Raw genomic sequence first — 15726 nt, 5'->3', positions numbered from 1 at the left:
ACTGTTGAATATCTTCACTGGTGATTTCTCTCTCTCCCATTGAACTGCATGCAGCATAGCTTTTTCCAGCTTTCTGTCAGCTGGTCTACATGGAGGAGGTTTTCAGCTCAGCTGCAGCAGGATTTCTCAGTAATCTTGCAGCCCAAGTATGTGGAGTCTTCAGCAATAGGGTCTTACCATCTATTTCTGGTGGGAAACCAAGAGCCCTGGCAATAGCCTGTAATGTTTTAGGGGTACTAAGGACCTCCTTGGCCAAGAACTCACTGGAAGGCATCCCATCCCTAGCACTGAAAATTTTCTAATAACAATCTATGGCTTCTTGTCCCACTGTCCAAAAGAGTAGGTTTCCATATGACTTATTCATACCCTCTTAGATTTTACTTAGCTTTTCCTCCACCTTTCCTTTGCTCAGTCTCTTACCCTGACTTCATTCAGGCCTTTCCACCCCCCCCCCATTAATCTGTTCTTCTACTTACATATGTACAGTACCATCCTATTAAGTGCCCCCTTTACTCTCTGCATTTTTAAGCATGTGCAGCAAAAAATTTAGCACTCTTTTTGGGCCACGAACCTGTGTCCAGCCCCACTGTTTAGCCTGGGCACATGTCCCAACTCCACCATTGTGCTGCCAGAAGGTTTATTATGCTATGTTTTCTTTATATAGAATCTGGTTGAATTGTTGTTGATAGGAAGTGATATCAGTCAGGTAATTATAGTAGCAATAATGAGGTATGGAAAATTTATAGCCATGGAGCACATAATAAAACTCCTTCATAGAGGTGCCAACAGAAGCAAGGAACCGAATGTATTAGGTCCTGGGTGATCACTAGTACTTGGTACGTTATCTGAGAGAGCCTCTAATCATATCTCCCAGTAAAGATAGGAACTGTGGAGAAATTAGTCACTCACAACACCAAGGAGTCTGAATGGTCATGAATTGAGAGGGATTTGGAGACTGATATCCAACAGTCTGGCCAGGATTTGAAAAATTCTGACCATTGAGTTATTTTTCCATTCAGGTATGAGAGGAGACATGGTCATGATACAAAGGTTAATTATTCAGAGCGAAGAGCAGAATTTCTGCTTACATTTGGAGATTATTTGCCAGCATGTGAATTTAAGCAAAAGAATGAGACAAAGGGGCTATGTGCTATCTTGACCTGCTAAGCGCATCAGTGTTACAACTGGACTAGACATGGTTCGAAGAGTCTGGTAAACATGAAGAATATCAACACATTGGGCTGGAGAATGGCTTAGCAGTTAAGGTGCTTGTCTTCAAAGCCAAAGGACCCAGGACCTACATAAGCCAGACTCACATGGTACATGCATCTGGAGTTCATCTGTAGTGGCTGTATGGCCTATAGTACCATTTTGTCTCTCTCTATCTATCTGTCTATCTATCTATCTTCATCTTTCTCTCTCTTTCCAATAAATAAATATAATAAAAGAAAGAAAAAAACTGAGTGTGGTGGTGCATGCCTTTACTCCTAGAACTTGGGAGGCAGAGGTAAGAGGATCACTGTGAGTTCAAGGCCACTCTGAGACTACAGAGTGAATTCCAGGTCAGCCTGGGCTAGGGTGAGAACCCTACCTCAAAAAAATAAATAAATAAATAAAAAGAATGTCAACAATTAAAGAATCAGCCTGGCCGGGTGTTGTGGCACATGCCTTTAACCCTAGCACTTGGGAGGCAGAGGTAGGAGGATCATTATAAGTTTGAGGCCAGCCAGGAACTACATAATGAATTCCAAGTCAGCCTGAGCTAGAGTGAGACCATATTTTGAATAACAAAAAAAGAAAGAAAGAAAGACGAATACCAATAACAAAAAATTTAAAATAACATGAATTCAGTTAGAGAGATGGCTCAGAAGTTTAGGTGCTTGCTTGCAAATCTGAAGATCTAAGTTCAATCCCAGACACCCACATAAAGCCAGATGCACAAAGTGGCACATGCATCTGGAGTTTGTTTGCAGTGGCTAGAAGCCCTAGCACACCCATTCTCTGTTTGTCTCTCTTCTATCTCTCTCTGCTTGCAAATAAATAAATATTTTTAAAATAACATGAATTAATAGACAAGCTAGGAGAGTAAAGTAACAAGCTTAGCTCTACTTATCTATTTAAATTTTCTTAGCTTTATTTTAATCTCAGTCCAGATTTGCAAGAATAAACACCTATTTACTCTGGTATGATGGACCCAGGGAGTAATAACTTGTCATTTAAGGGAATAGTAAGTTGTTAGTAGGAGTAAATAAGACCTGTCCAGATTGAATTAAGCTGCTCTTGAGTGGATTCTGACTTTCTGGTTTTAGACATACCCAATCCCCTGCTTCATGGGTGACATTTCATCCCAGTTGGATGAGGAAGCTCTAGATTCACAAACCTTAAGGGCTGACATCACCTGCCCTAGAGTGATTAATGCTCTATTTCCAGTTCAACTTTCATACCTAGATCTGTTAGAATATATCTAACATATGGTCCCTTGTAGAAGGGACCATTCACATAACATTCTACAGGGGCTTAGCTTGAATTTGCCTTTAGAGGTGGCCCTATGCAGATCAAGGTTATAGGCACAATTTTCATAAGGTTTTTGACACAATTTGGTCAAAGTAACCTTAAGAGTATGATGAACTGTGCTTTTCCAGACAACTGGGACCTCCATACCACATGCAACTTCCAAGCATCTGGGAAATCCCACGGCCCCTTTTGCAATAAAAGCAGGTCCAGGGCTAGAGAGATGGCCCAGTGGTTAAGGCATTTGCCTGCAGAGCCTAATGACCCAGGTTTGATTCCCCAGTACTCAAATAAAGCCACATGCACAAAGTGGCATATGTATCTGGAGTTTGTTTGCAGTAGCTGGAGGCTCTGGCATGCCCATTCTCTCTCTCTCTCTCTCTTTCTCTCTCTCTCTCTCTCTCTCTCTCTCTCTCTCTCTCTTTCTCTGCTTGCAAATAAATAAACAAAAATATTTTTCTAAAGGCAGGCCTATTGCCAGGCGTGGTGGCGCACACCTTTAATCCCAGCACTCGGGAGGCAAAGGGAGGAGGATTGCCATGAATTTGAGGTCATCCTGAGACTACATAGTGAGTTCCAGGTCAGCCTGGGATAGAGTGAGACCCTACCTTGAAAAACAAAACAAAACAAACAAAAAAAGCAGGCCTATTCTATTTCATTTGGATAAATTGTGGTAAGCCAAACCTGAGAATCATTTCCTTTAAAGTCTCTTAATGATTTTCTTGCTGTTTTTGTTCTCTAGGAAAAGGCTTCTATTTACTCAGTGAAAGTATCCACAAAAACACAAAAATTAAGAGATATTTAAATTCTCCTGGAGCAGCAGGCATGATGGTAAAACGCACTTGCTACTCCTTTCTGGGTAATGTGCATCTAGTTTGTACTGTCCTTTCTAACAGCAGCAACAGGTAACCTTGTTTGAACACTGTTGTGATGACAACACACCCACTATTTTGTGATTTTAGTGATGATCTTTAATCCTGGAGTCATTAGTATTTCAGGGATCCTTCCCAGGTCACCTTTTCTAACAACCAGACTTTCCTTTGTTTATCTGTCACCCATCCCCCAAGGTAGGACACATGGAAGCCTGCCCTTTCTGCTTCCTCGCAGTAGGAGGGATCCACTTTATATCTGGGCAGGGAAAGAACCAAAGACAACTGAAGAATTTCTCTAGACAAGGCTGCAGAGTTAGCTGCTGTGTCAGCTGCATAGTTTCCTCGTATTCCCTGAGTCTCTTCTGAAAAGTGTAACTGCCACTTTCTTAGAGTCATTTACTGCCTGAAGCAGCTTAACAATCTGTTTTCTGTGTTTATTTTGTTGTTGTTGTTGACAGTATTGAGAAGACCCCTGTCTTTCCAAATTGCACCATGATCATGAGTCACTGAAAAGACATATCTACAGTTTAGATACACAGTTAATATTCCTCTTTCCTAACTCCAGGGCTGTTATCTCCGTCTTTGGGGCTGAAGTTCTAAGCCTTTGGCCTAAGTGGTCTCAGAGAGTGAGACAACAGTACAATCAGCCTGAAGTTGACCATGGATTATGAAACTTCTCTTATTTACAAACCATGCATTCCCAGCATCTGGAAGTGGCTCACACTGGAGGTATTTTCTGCTCGAGTATGCCAGATCTATCAGTTCTAAGCAGCCATGTATTAAATGTTCTGTGACAGTGTTAGCAATTGGCTAGGTTTAAAGTCTGACAGAGCTTTAAAGTGAGATGGGGGATTCCAGCAGCTGAGTGGTACTATAGCAATTGGGCACTTGCTAACCAATGATGGCCCTTTTCTTCCAGAAAATCAAAGACCTGGTGTGGGGTCCACACTGTCAGTGGCTACCCCATTGTTAGCTTTGCAGCCTCTTTAGTTATCAGGCAAGTTACAGCAACTGCTCAAGCATGGTAGCCAGCCCCAAGATGCCATAACCAATTGTTTCAAGAAATAAGCTACTAGCCAGTTATGGTGGCGCATGTCTTTAATCCCAGCACTTGAGAGGCAGAGGTAGGAGGATCGCAGATCCAGCAGCAGCAGTGGAGGATCCAGCAGTGGCAGCTAAAGCAGCAATAGCAGTGGCAGCGGCAGCGGTGGACTCAACAGAGGCAACAGACCCAGCAGCGGCATCTTCAGGAGCAGCACTGGCGGTTCCAGCAACGGGGGTGCCGTTCTGCAGGGCCACAGTTGCCAGGCCCGGTTTGCCCCACAGGAAAAGCCAGTGCCCAGCTCCAGAAATCAGAACAGCAGCCCAACAACCCAGCCAGCAACTTGACGGAGACCAAAATCATCCAAAAAGGTAACTGGGATTGATTGCACCAGGGAAGGGTCTCACTTGGTCACAAGCTGACTTGGATCCCTCAACAGACCAGAAATCTTAACCTCTTTGTTGCTAGAGGATCTGGTTGTTATAATAACTACTCTTGCATAAATATTCGGATGCTGTTTTTGATTGAATGTGTACAGTGTTCAGTTAAATTTTAGAATCTACCTGCATTTTATTCCACTCAGCCTACTTGAATACTCCCATAGCAGGGAAACACAACCCCTAGGAACACCTTAGTAGACACTCTGAGAGCCTTAAAAGCCAAACCTAACACCTTAAGCTCTTATCCTGAAGATATATAACATCAAATCAATTGATACAGCTAAGAATACCTAGCTAGCTAGAAAATCCAAACATTAACTTAATCCAAGATGCAAAAATATATACATTGTAAAACAAGAAACACTAAAAAGCAAGACAATATAAATCCACCTAATAGTATTAATGCATCAGAAATGACCTCCAGTGAGAACGAGTTAGAGGAAATGCCTGAGAAAGATTTCAAAAGAATGATTGTAAATCTATTCAATGAAGTCAGAGAACAAATCAAAGGAGTCAAAGGGGAACTCAAAGAGGAAATCAAAGGAATCAAAGAAGATGCAGGACACCAATTTAATGAAATAAAGAAGGCAATACAAGACATAAATAAGGAAATAGAAATGATAAAGAAAAACCAGTCAGAATTACTAGCAATGAAGAACACAGTTAATGAAATAAAAAACTCTGTAGAAAATCTCACCAGTAGAATGGATGAAGGAGAGGACAGAATATCTAAGCTAGAAGACCAGGTGGCAGATCTAATACAGTCCAACAAAGAGAAAGACAAACTTATGTATGAGTGGGAATTTCAAGATATTCAGGACACTATGAAAAGATCAAATACAAGAATTCAGGGCATAGTAGAAGGAGAAGAATTCCACTCCAAAGGCATAGTAGGCGTCTTCAACAAAATCTTAGAAGAAAACTTCCCCCAAATTGGGAAAGAGGTGCCAATGCAGATACGGGAAGCCTTTAGAACCCCAGCCAGACAAAACCTGGAAAGAACCTCTCCTCATCATATTATAATCAAACAACCAAACACATAAATCAAGGAAAAAATATTAAAAGCACTCAGAGAGAAAAATCAAGTTACCTACAAAGGCAAGCCCATCAGGATTACAGCAGATTATTCAACACAAACTTTAAAAGCCAGAAGGACTTGGAGTGATGTATTCCAAGTTCTGAAAGATAACAACTGTCAACCAAGGTTACTTTATCCTGCAAAGCTATCCATTCAAATAGATGGAGAAATAAGGACATTCCATGACAAAAGAAGGTTAAAGGAGTATTTGAAGACAAAACCAGCTCTACAGAAAATACATGATAGGATCCTCCATGCTGAAAAAAAGGAAAAGCACTCATATAAGAAACCTAGAAAAAACAAGCAATACTCAAATACTACTTAACACAAGAAAGCAAAGGTAGAACCAGAACCACAAAAAAGAAATGGCAAACATAAATACACACCTTTCAATAATACCTCTTAATATCAACAGCCTCAATGCCCCAACGAAAAGACATAAGTTTGCAGACTGGGTTAAAAAGCAGGATCCTACAATTTGTTGTCTCCAAGAAACTCACCTTTCTACAAAGGATAGACATTATCTTAGGGTGAAAGGTTGAAAAACGGTGTTTCAAGCAAATGGACCTAGAAAAGAAGCAGGGGTTGCTATCCTAATATCTGACAAGGTAGACTTCATTCCAACGTTGGTCAAGAAAGATAAGGAAGGTCACTTTATATTGACTAAAGGCACACTCCAACAGGAGGACATTACAATTCTAAACTTATATGCACCTAACATGGGGGCCCCCAAATTCATCAAACAAAGACTATTAGAACTAAGGTCACAGATAACACCAAACACAGTGGTGGTAGGTGACTTTAACACCCCACTCTCATCAATTGACAGGTCATTCTGGGAAAAAATAAACAGAGAGGCATCTGGATTAAATGAGGTCATAGAAGGAATGGACCTAACAAGATATCTACAGGACATTTCATCCAAAGGCTGCAGAATATACATTCTTTTCAGCAGCACATGGAACATTCTCTAAAATAGACCATATATTAGGACACAAAGCAAATCTTAACAAATTCAGGAAAATTGAAATAATTCCTTGCATTCTATCTGACCACAATGGAATTAAACTACAAATCAGTAGCAAGAAAGGCTATAGAGCATACACAAAATCATGGAAACTAAACAATACACTACTAAATGATGAATGGGTCAATGAAGAAATCAAGAAGGAAATCAAAAAATTTATAGAGTCAAACAATAATGAGAACACAACATGCCAAAATCTCTGGGACACAATGAAGGCAGTTCTAAGAGGTAAAGTTATAGCCTTAAGTGCCTATATTAAGAAATTAGAAAGGTCGCAAGTAAACGACCTAATGCTTCACCTTAAAGCCTTGGAAAAAGAAGAACAAGGCAAGCCAAAAATCAGTAGACGGAAAGAAATAATAAAGATTAGGGCAGAAATTAATGAAATAGAAACAAACAAACAAAAAAAGTCCAAAGAATTAATGAAACAAAGAGTTAGTTCTTTGAAAGGATAAACAAGATTGATAAACCCTTAGCAAATCTGACCAAAAGAAAGAGAGAAGAGACACAAATTAATAAAATCAGAGATGAAAAAGGTAACATCACAACAGATTCCAGAGAAATTCAAAAAATCATAGGGACATACTATATGTTCATAAATGTTGGCGGGATGTGGAAAAAGAGGAACCCTTCTACACTGCTGGCAGGAATGCAATCTGGTCCAGCCATTGTGAAAATCAGTGTGGAGGTTCCTAAAACAGCTAACGATTGATCTACCATATGACCCAGCTATAGCACTCCTAGGCATATATCCTAAGGACTCATCTCATTTCCTTAGAAGTATATGCTCAACCATGTTTACTGCTGCTCAATATATAATAGCTGGGAAATGGAACCAGCCTAGATGTCCCTCAACTGATGAGTGGATAATGATGATGTGACACATTTATACAATGGAGTTCTATTCAGCGGTAAAGAAAAATGAAGTTATGAAATTTGCAGAAAAATGGATGGAGCTGGAAAGTATTATACTAAGCGAGGTAACCCAGGCCCAGAAAGCCAAGCGCCACATGTTCTCCCTCATATGTGGATCCTAGCTACAGATGATTGGGCTTCTGGTGAGAAGGAAAATACTTAGTAGCAGAGGCCAGTAAGTTAAAAAGGAGATATAAATGGAAGAGAAAGGAAGTGAGGAGGATACTTAATAAGTTGTTATTGTATATATGTAAGTACAATGATTGAGATGGGGAGGTAATATGATGGAGAATGGAATTTCAAAGGTGAAAGTATGTGGAGGGAGGGTATTACCATGGGATTTTTTTTTATAACCATGGAAAATGATAATAAAAATTAAATAATTTTTTTTAAATTTTTTTTTAAATTTTTTATTTTTTTAAAATTTTTATTAACATTTTCCATGATTATAAAATATATCCCATGATAATTCCCTCCCTCCCCACCCCATACTTTCCCATTTGAAATTCCATTCTCCATCATATTACCTCCCCATTACAATCATTGTAATTACATATATACAATATCAACCTATTAAGTATCCTCCTCCCTTCCTTTCTCCACCCTTTATGTCTCCTTTTCAACTTACTGGCCTCTGCTACTAAGTATTTTCATTCTCACACAGAAGCCCAGTCATCTGTAGCTAGGATCCACATATGAGAGAGAACATGTGGCGCTTGGCTTTCTGGGCCTGGGTTACCTGACTTAGTATAATACTTTCCAGCTCCATCCATTTTTCTGCAAATTTCATAACTTCATTTTTCTTTACCGCTGAGTAGAACTCCATTGTATAAATGTACCACATCTTCATTATCCACTCATCTGTTGAGGGACATTTAGGCTGGTTCCATTTCCCAGCTATTATAAATTGAGCAGCAATAAACATGGTTGAGCATGTACTTCTAAGGAAATGAGATGAGTCCTTTGGATATATGCCTAGGAGTGCTATAGCTGGGTCATATGTCTGAATGCTAGGTTCCCAGCTGATAAAGATTTGGGAATTAACGCCTCCTGGAGAGAGTGCATTGTTGGGGTTGGGCTTATGGGTGTTATAGCCAGTTTCCCCTTGCCAGTGTTTGGCACACTCTCCTGTTGCTATTGTCCACCTAATGTTGGCCAGGGGGTGATGTCCACCCTCTGCTCATGCCATCATTTTCCCCTGACATGATGGAGTTTCCCCTTGAGCTTATAAGCCAAAATAAACCAAGGTGCTCTTGGTTGGGTGATTTCTACCAGCAATGTGACCCTGACTGCAATACACCTTAACTACTAAGCAATCCTTCTATCCCTCATACCAATATATTAATGTTATTCTCACTCTTGGTTAGAGAAGCTTCTCTTTTTCAGGTGGCAGTGACTTCTGGGATGTTCCAAAAGGCACCATAATGCTGAGAAGTGACAGAGAACTGCTCAACACTGAAACATCTCTGTCACAACTTCCAAGACTCAGGGTCCATTGTGGAAGAGGTGGCAGAAAGAATGTAAGAGTCAAAGGAAGGGAAGGGCTGCCTATAATGCAATAGTTCAGACACAAATTGGCCTAGGATCTAGGCATGGTGGCACACACCTTTAATCCCAGCACTCAGGAGGCAGAGGTAGGAGGATTACTGTGAGTTCAAGGCCACCGTGAGACTACATAGTGAATTCCAGGTTAGCTTGAGCTAGAGTGAGACCCTACCTCAAAAAAAAAAAAAAAAAAAAATGGCCTCCTTGGTTTCCCACCAGGAATAGATGGTAAGACCCTATTGCTAAAGACTCCACATACTTGGGCTGCAAGGCCACTGAGAAATCCTGCTGGAAGTGAGCTGATAACCTCCTCCATGTAGACTAGCTGACAGAAAGCTGGAAGAAGCCATTCTGGATGCATTTCAATGGGAGAGAGAGAGAAATCACCAGTGAAGATACTCAAAAGTGGACACTGTAAGCCTTATATTTGGCCAGCCAGGCCAAATGAGCCAATGGGGGCAATAGTGGCAACATCTGTCATGGTGGAAACCAACTGCCCTCTAATTGGACTGGAGGCCCACTCCATGGGAGGCAATAGATCCCTGATACAGAAAACTTAAAACAGGGGTAGTCATGAACCCTAGGGGTGTACCATCTGCTGCTGTCTGGCTAAATGTATATACTATGCTTATCAAACTGTCCAGTAAGCACTTCTCTTAATGTTCATACCCATATATTAATGCTACTCTCACTTTTGGAAGAGAATCTTCTCTTTTCAGATGGCAGTGACCTTGGGAGTCTCAGAAGGTTCCTGATGCTGGAAAGAAGTGACCGGAGTGCTCAGTACTGTAATATCTCCATCACACCTTCCAAGGCTCAGGGTCTATTGAAGAAGAGGTGGCAGAAAGAATGTAAGAGCCAAAGGAAGGTAGTACTTCTTACAATGTGCTCCCCCCCACCGGCAAAAATATGGCCTGGATATCCATGACCTCATAATATCTGACACTACCTACACAAAACCATCAAAATAGGGCTGGAGAGATGGCTTAGCGGTTAAGCTCTTGCCTGTCAAGCCTAAGGACTCCAGTTCAAGACTCGATTTCCCAGGACCCACGTTAGTCAAATGCACAAGGGGCGCACGTGTCTGGAGTTCCTTTGTGGTGGCTAGAGGCCCTGGCATGCCCATTCTCTATCTGCCTATCTGCCTCTTTCTCCCTCAGTCTGTCACTCTCAAATAAATAAATAAATAACAAAAAAATTTAAAAACCATCATAATAGGAGGAAAAGATCATGACATCAAAATAAAAGAGAAACTGATTGAGACGGGGAGGGGATATGATGGAGAATGGAGTTTCAAAGGGGAAAGTGGGGGGAGGGAGGGTATCACCATGGGATATTTGTTATAATCATGGAAGTTGTTAATAAAAAATTTGAAAAAAAATGGCCTTGATAACCATGACTTTTCAGTGCCTAGTACTATCTTTATAAGACCCTTATAAAATGAGGAAAAGGTGATGACATCAAAATAAAATAGAGACTAATGGAAAGAGGGAGAAGATCTATCTGATGGAGAGTGGAGTTGAGAAGGGGAAAGTGGGGAAAGGGAATTATCACGGTTTATTGTCTACAATTATGGAAGTTGCCAATAAAAAAATGTTTTTAAACCGGATGTGGTGACACAAGCCTTTAATCCCAGCACTCAGTAGGCAGAGGTAGGAGAATTGCAAAGAGTTCAAGGCCATCCTGAGAATACATAGTGAATTCCAGGTCAGCCTGAGCTAGAGCGAGACCCTACCTCGAAAAACCAAAGCCAAAAACAAAATTATAAACAAAAACAAAAAAAGTTTTAAAAAAGTGGCCTACCAGCTGGACACGGTGGTGCATGCCTTTAATCCCAGCACTCAGGAGGCAAAGGTAGGAGGATTAACATATGTTCAAGGCCAGCCTGAAACTACATAGTGAATTCCAGGTCAGCTTGGGCCAAAATGAGTCCCTACCTTGAAAAACCAAAAAATTAGAAAACAAAACAAAACAAAGTGGCCAGCCTAGAGTCTTCCTTGACCACCAGTCAGCCCACAGCTCCACACACCTCCCAAGACCCTTACAGGGTAGCTTCCCCTCTCCCAAAGGGGTCAGATATCATTAGGTCTTCCTCAGGCACTCCTCCCTCTCCCTTTTCCCTCAGCTTATTCCTGAAATAAGGTGCATGCTTTGTTTCTCCTTCTTTCCCTCTGCCTATTCCTCTCTGTCTCTCCACCCCCCCTCTGCCCATCCCTCCTTGTCATCTCTCTCTGTCATCATTTCTGTTTCTGTCTCTCTCTGTCTCTGCCATTCTCTCTGCCTATCCCTGTCTGTCACTTTCCATTTCTGTCTCTTCATACACCTGTCCTTCTTTTCTCTCTCCTTTCTATTTATTCTCTCTCTCCTGCTCCTCTCCCTCCCTCTCTCTTTCCTTCTTTCACTCTCTCTTTCCCTGTTTCTTGATTCAGAGTCTGGTTCAGCTTTTCCTCAGGCCCCTTTTCCCTTTCAATATTCTGCCCCAACTTTTCTGAAGTTCCCTTACGCTTGCCCAGGCCATGCTAGTGACACACTCAGGCAGCTGCCATCTCTGCTGTTCCTTCTGACGCTGGAGGCAACCACAGCAACCCTGCTTCTGTCTCCCTCCCTCCCCAAACCACAGCATGCTCCCACTGCCCCTTTCCTTTCAGCCATGATTGTTCTGGTGTTTACCTCTAGTTCCAAACCCTCCTCTACTTAACTGTTCTACCCTGAACTGCTCAAAAAAAATAAATAAATAAACTATTCCAAGAACATGTCTCAGTTCTTCTATGTCAAACCTAACAAGGGAGACTGAGTCAAACCCACAATGAGCTCTGGAAAGTCAATCAGGTAGAGAAAAATAAGAGGAACAAGTGGCCTTTATCTCCTTAGATTTCCTGTAAGTGGTTCAATATCACACACACTCTGGACTGGGAGATGGCTCAGAGGTTAAAGGGACTTGCTTGCAAGCTTGCTGGCACAAATTCAATTCCCTAGTACCTTGTAAAGCCAGGCACAAAGTAACATAAGCTTTGTGATCCCAATGCACTGCAACAATGTGAGGAAGACTCAAGAGGAAGCTCCCAGGCTGACTAGCCTAATACATACAGCAGCAAACAATAAGAGACCCTGTCTCAAAGAAGGAGGAGAACAAGAGAGCAAAGGTAAAACTGGAAGAACTACAAAAAATATGGCAAAAATAAATACACACCTTTCAATAATATCTCTTATTATCAATGGCCTCAGTGCCCCAACCAAAACACATAGGTTTGGAGACTAGGTTCAACAGCAGGATCCTTCAATTTGTTGCCTCCAAGAAACTCACCTTTCGAGACATAAAGGGTAGAGAAAGGAAGGGAGGAGGATACTTAATAGGTTGATATTGTATATATGTAATTACAATGATTGTAATGGGGAGGTAATATGATGGAGAATGGAATTTCAAATGGGAAAGTGTGGGGGTGGGGAGGGAGGGAATTACCATGGGATATATTTTATAATCATGGAAAATGTTAATAAAAATTAATAAAAAAAATAAAAGTACAAAAAAAAAAAAAGAAACTCACCTTTCTACACAGGATGAACACTATCTTAGGGTGAAAGGTTGGAAAATGGTGTTTCAAGCACATGGACCTAGAAAAGAAGCAGGGGTTGCTATCCTAATATCTGACAAGGTAGACTTCAGTCCAACATTAGTTAGGAAAGATAAGGAAGATCACTTTGTACTGATTAAGGCACACTCCAAGAGGAGGACATTACAATCCTAAACATATATGCACTTAACATGGGGGCTCCCAACTTCATCAAACAAACGCTATTAGAACTAAGGTCACAAATAACACCAAACACAGTTGTAGTGGGTGACTTTAACACCCCACTCTCATCAATTGACAGGTCATCCTGGCAAAAATAAACAGACAGGCATCTGGATTAAATGAGATCATAGTACAAACAGACCTAAGAGATATATACAGGACATTTCATCCAAAGGCTGCAGAATACACATTCTTTTTAAAAAAATTTTTTTTTATTAACAACTTCCATGATTATGAAAAATACCCCATGGTGATACCCTTCCTTTCCCCACTTACCCCTTTGAAACTCCACTCTCCATCATACCCCCTCCCCATCTCAATCAGTCTCTCTTTTACTTTTGATATCTTGATCTTTTCCTCATCTTATGATGGTCTTATGTAGGTAGTATCAGGCACTGTGAGGTCATGGATATCCAGGCCATTTTGTGTTTGGAGGGAGCATGTTGTATGGAGTCCTGCCCTTCGTTTGGCTCTTACATTCCTTCCGCCACCTCTTCTGCATTAGACCCTAAGCCTTGGAAGGTGTGATACAGATATTGCAGTACTGAGCACTGCAGTCATTTCTTTCCATCACCATGATACCTTCTGAGTCGTCCCAAGGCCACTGCCATCTGAAAAGAGAAGATTCTCTGCCAAAAGTGAGAGTAGCATTAATATAAGGGTGTGAACATTAACAAAAGTGCTTTCTGGGCAGTTTGATAAGCAGAGTATATACATTTAGCCCGACAACAGCAGACGTTACACCCCTAGGGCTCATGACTACCCCTGTTGAAAGTTTTCAGTATCAGGGATGTATAACCTTCCCATGGAGTGGGCCTCCAGTCCAATTAGAGGGCAGTTGATTTCCCACATGACAGATGTGCCACTATTGCATCCATTGGCTCATTTGGCCTGGCTGGCCAATTATAAGGCTACAGTGTCCACTGATGAGTATCTTCACTGGTGGTATCTCTTTCTCCCATTGAACCGCTTGTAGAATGGTTCCCGCTGCCTGGCCCTTCAGGTCGCGCCCTCCAGCAGCTGGTCCCCATGATGCTTGTTGGGCACCTTGTGTCTGCAGTGGCCATCAGTCATCTCCAAGCCTCTCACCCCACTTCAGGAAGAGATGGCCACCCTACTACCGCAGATTGAAACAAAGAAAAGCCTGTATTCAGACCATGAGCTTGGTGCTCTGGATGAAGCCCAGAGATTGGCAAAGAAGAAAACTGACCTCTTTGATGATGAAAAAGATATTATGCATGTTCAAGATTGGGAAGATAAGTGGGAGCAGACATTCCAACAGTTCAAACTTGGTGCTCATGTAACAGATGCTGATAAAAAGAATGACCAAACCTCATTGCACTGGAAATTAGATTAAGAACCTTGTCCTTCTAGTCAGAGAGAAGCTTGGAGACTATAATGTTTGGCTCCTGCCTCAAGTGAAGTGACAGCCTGGGGAGACCCTCCGAGGGACAGCTGAGCGAACCCTGGCCACTCTCTCAGAGAACAACATGAAAGCCAAGTTCCTAGGAAATGCACCTTGTGGCTACTAAAAGTTCAAGTTTCCCCAGGCAATGAGAACAGAGAGTAACCTTGGAGCCATAGTGTTCTTGAAAGCATTGCTGCTAACTGGAGACTTTTCCCAGGCTGGGAAGAAAAGCCGGCACGTGTGGGTCAATAAGGAGCTGGGCGACTACCAGCAACCACGGTCGGTACCTGGCTCAGCTTAGGAAGTTTCTCCTGGAACTCTGATGGACTAAGCTGCCTGTGGACAATGCTCAGAGGTGGTTAAGGCCTCAAGGACACTGTATGATTACCTGCATTTACAGGGAATATCAAACAGCAGACTACATTCTATGAGTTCAATGATCAATCACTGTGTTTGACTCACCTAACTCACTCACCCTTTGAGGGCAACTGGCTTTGCCCAGTGAAGAGGGAATTGTCTCTTAGGAGCCTTCCCATTTTTCTCAAGCTGAGAATTACCTTGTAGTGAATTAACTCTGGCTTATTGGGTTAGAAAGAACACAGGAAGTGAATCAACCTAAAGCCATGAGTTCTGTGAAAGCTAACTGCATGAGAGAAACCTGATTTTATATAGTTTCCTAGCCATTTTCAATTTTGGTTTTCCCTTTCCACCTTATACAAATCTACTTAGGAAATAAGCTTGTCCCACTCTCTCTCCCTTCCCTCCCCTTTTGAAAGTTTATAGTTAATAAATTAATCATGTCTTATCTGTTTTGCAAGTCAAAAATAATAATAATAAATTTAAAAATAAAAAGAAAGAGGAGAGCCTGGTGTGACGGCTCTCACCTTAAACCCCAGAACTTGGGAGGTAGAGGTAGGAGGCAAAGGTAGGAGGATATCTGTGTGTCTGAGACTAGCCTGAGAGAACAGATTGAGTTCCAGGTAAGCCTAGGCTAGAGTGAGACCCTACCTTGAAAAAAAAAGGAAGAGAGAGCAAACACCTGAGATTGTCCTCGCGTGTTCTCCATAATGCAAGCATACTCATACACCCATACA

The 15726-nt window shown here is 41.6% G+C and overlaps 1 pseudogene; it reads left to right on the top strand.

Annotated features, from left to right (window-relative positions):
- LOC101612965 overlaps positions 1–14995 on the top strand; it is a 29313-nt pseudogene extending 14318 nt beyond the window's left edge.
- Positions 14996–15726: the final 731 nt, after the last annotated feature.

This window comes from Jaculus jaculus, chromosome 8, assembly GCF_020740685.1.
Source record: "Jaculus jaculus isolate mJacJac1 chromosome 8, mJacJac1.mat.Y.cur, whole genome shotgun sequence".
Lineage (NCBI taxonomy): Eukaryota > Metazoa > Chordata > Mammalia > Rodentia > Dipodidae > Jaculus > Jaculus jaculus.
This window is presented reverse-complemented; position numbering and strand designations above follow the sequence as displayed.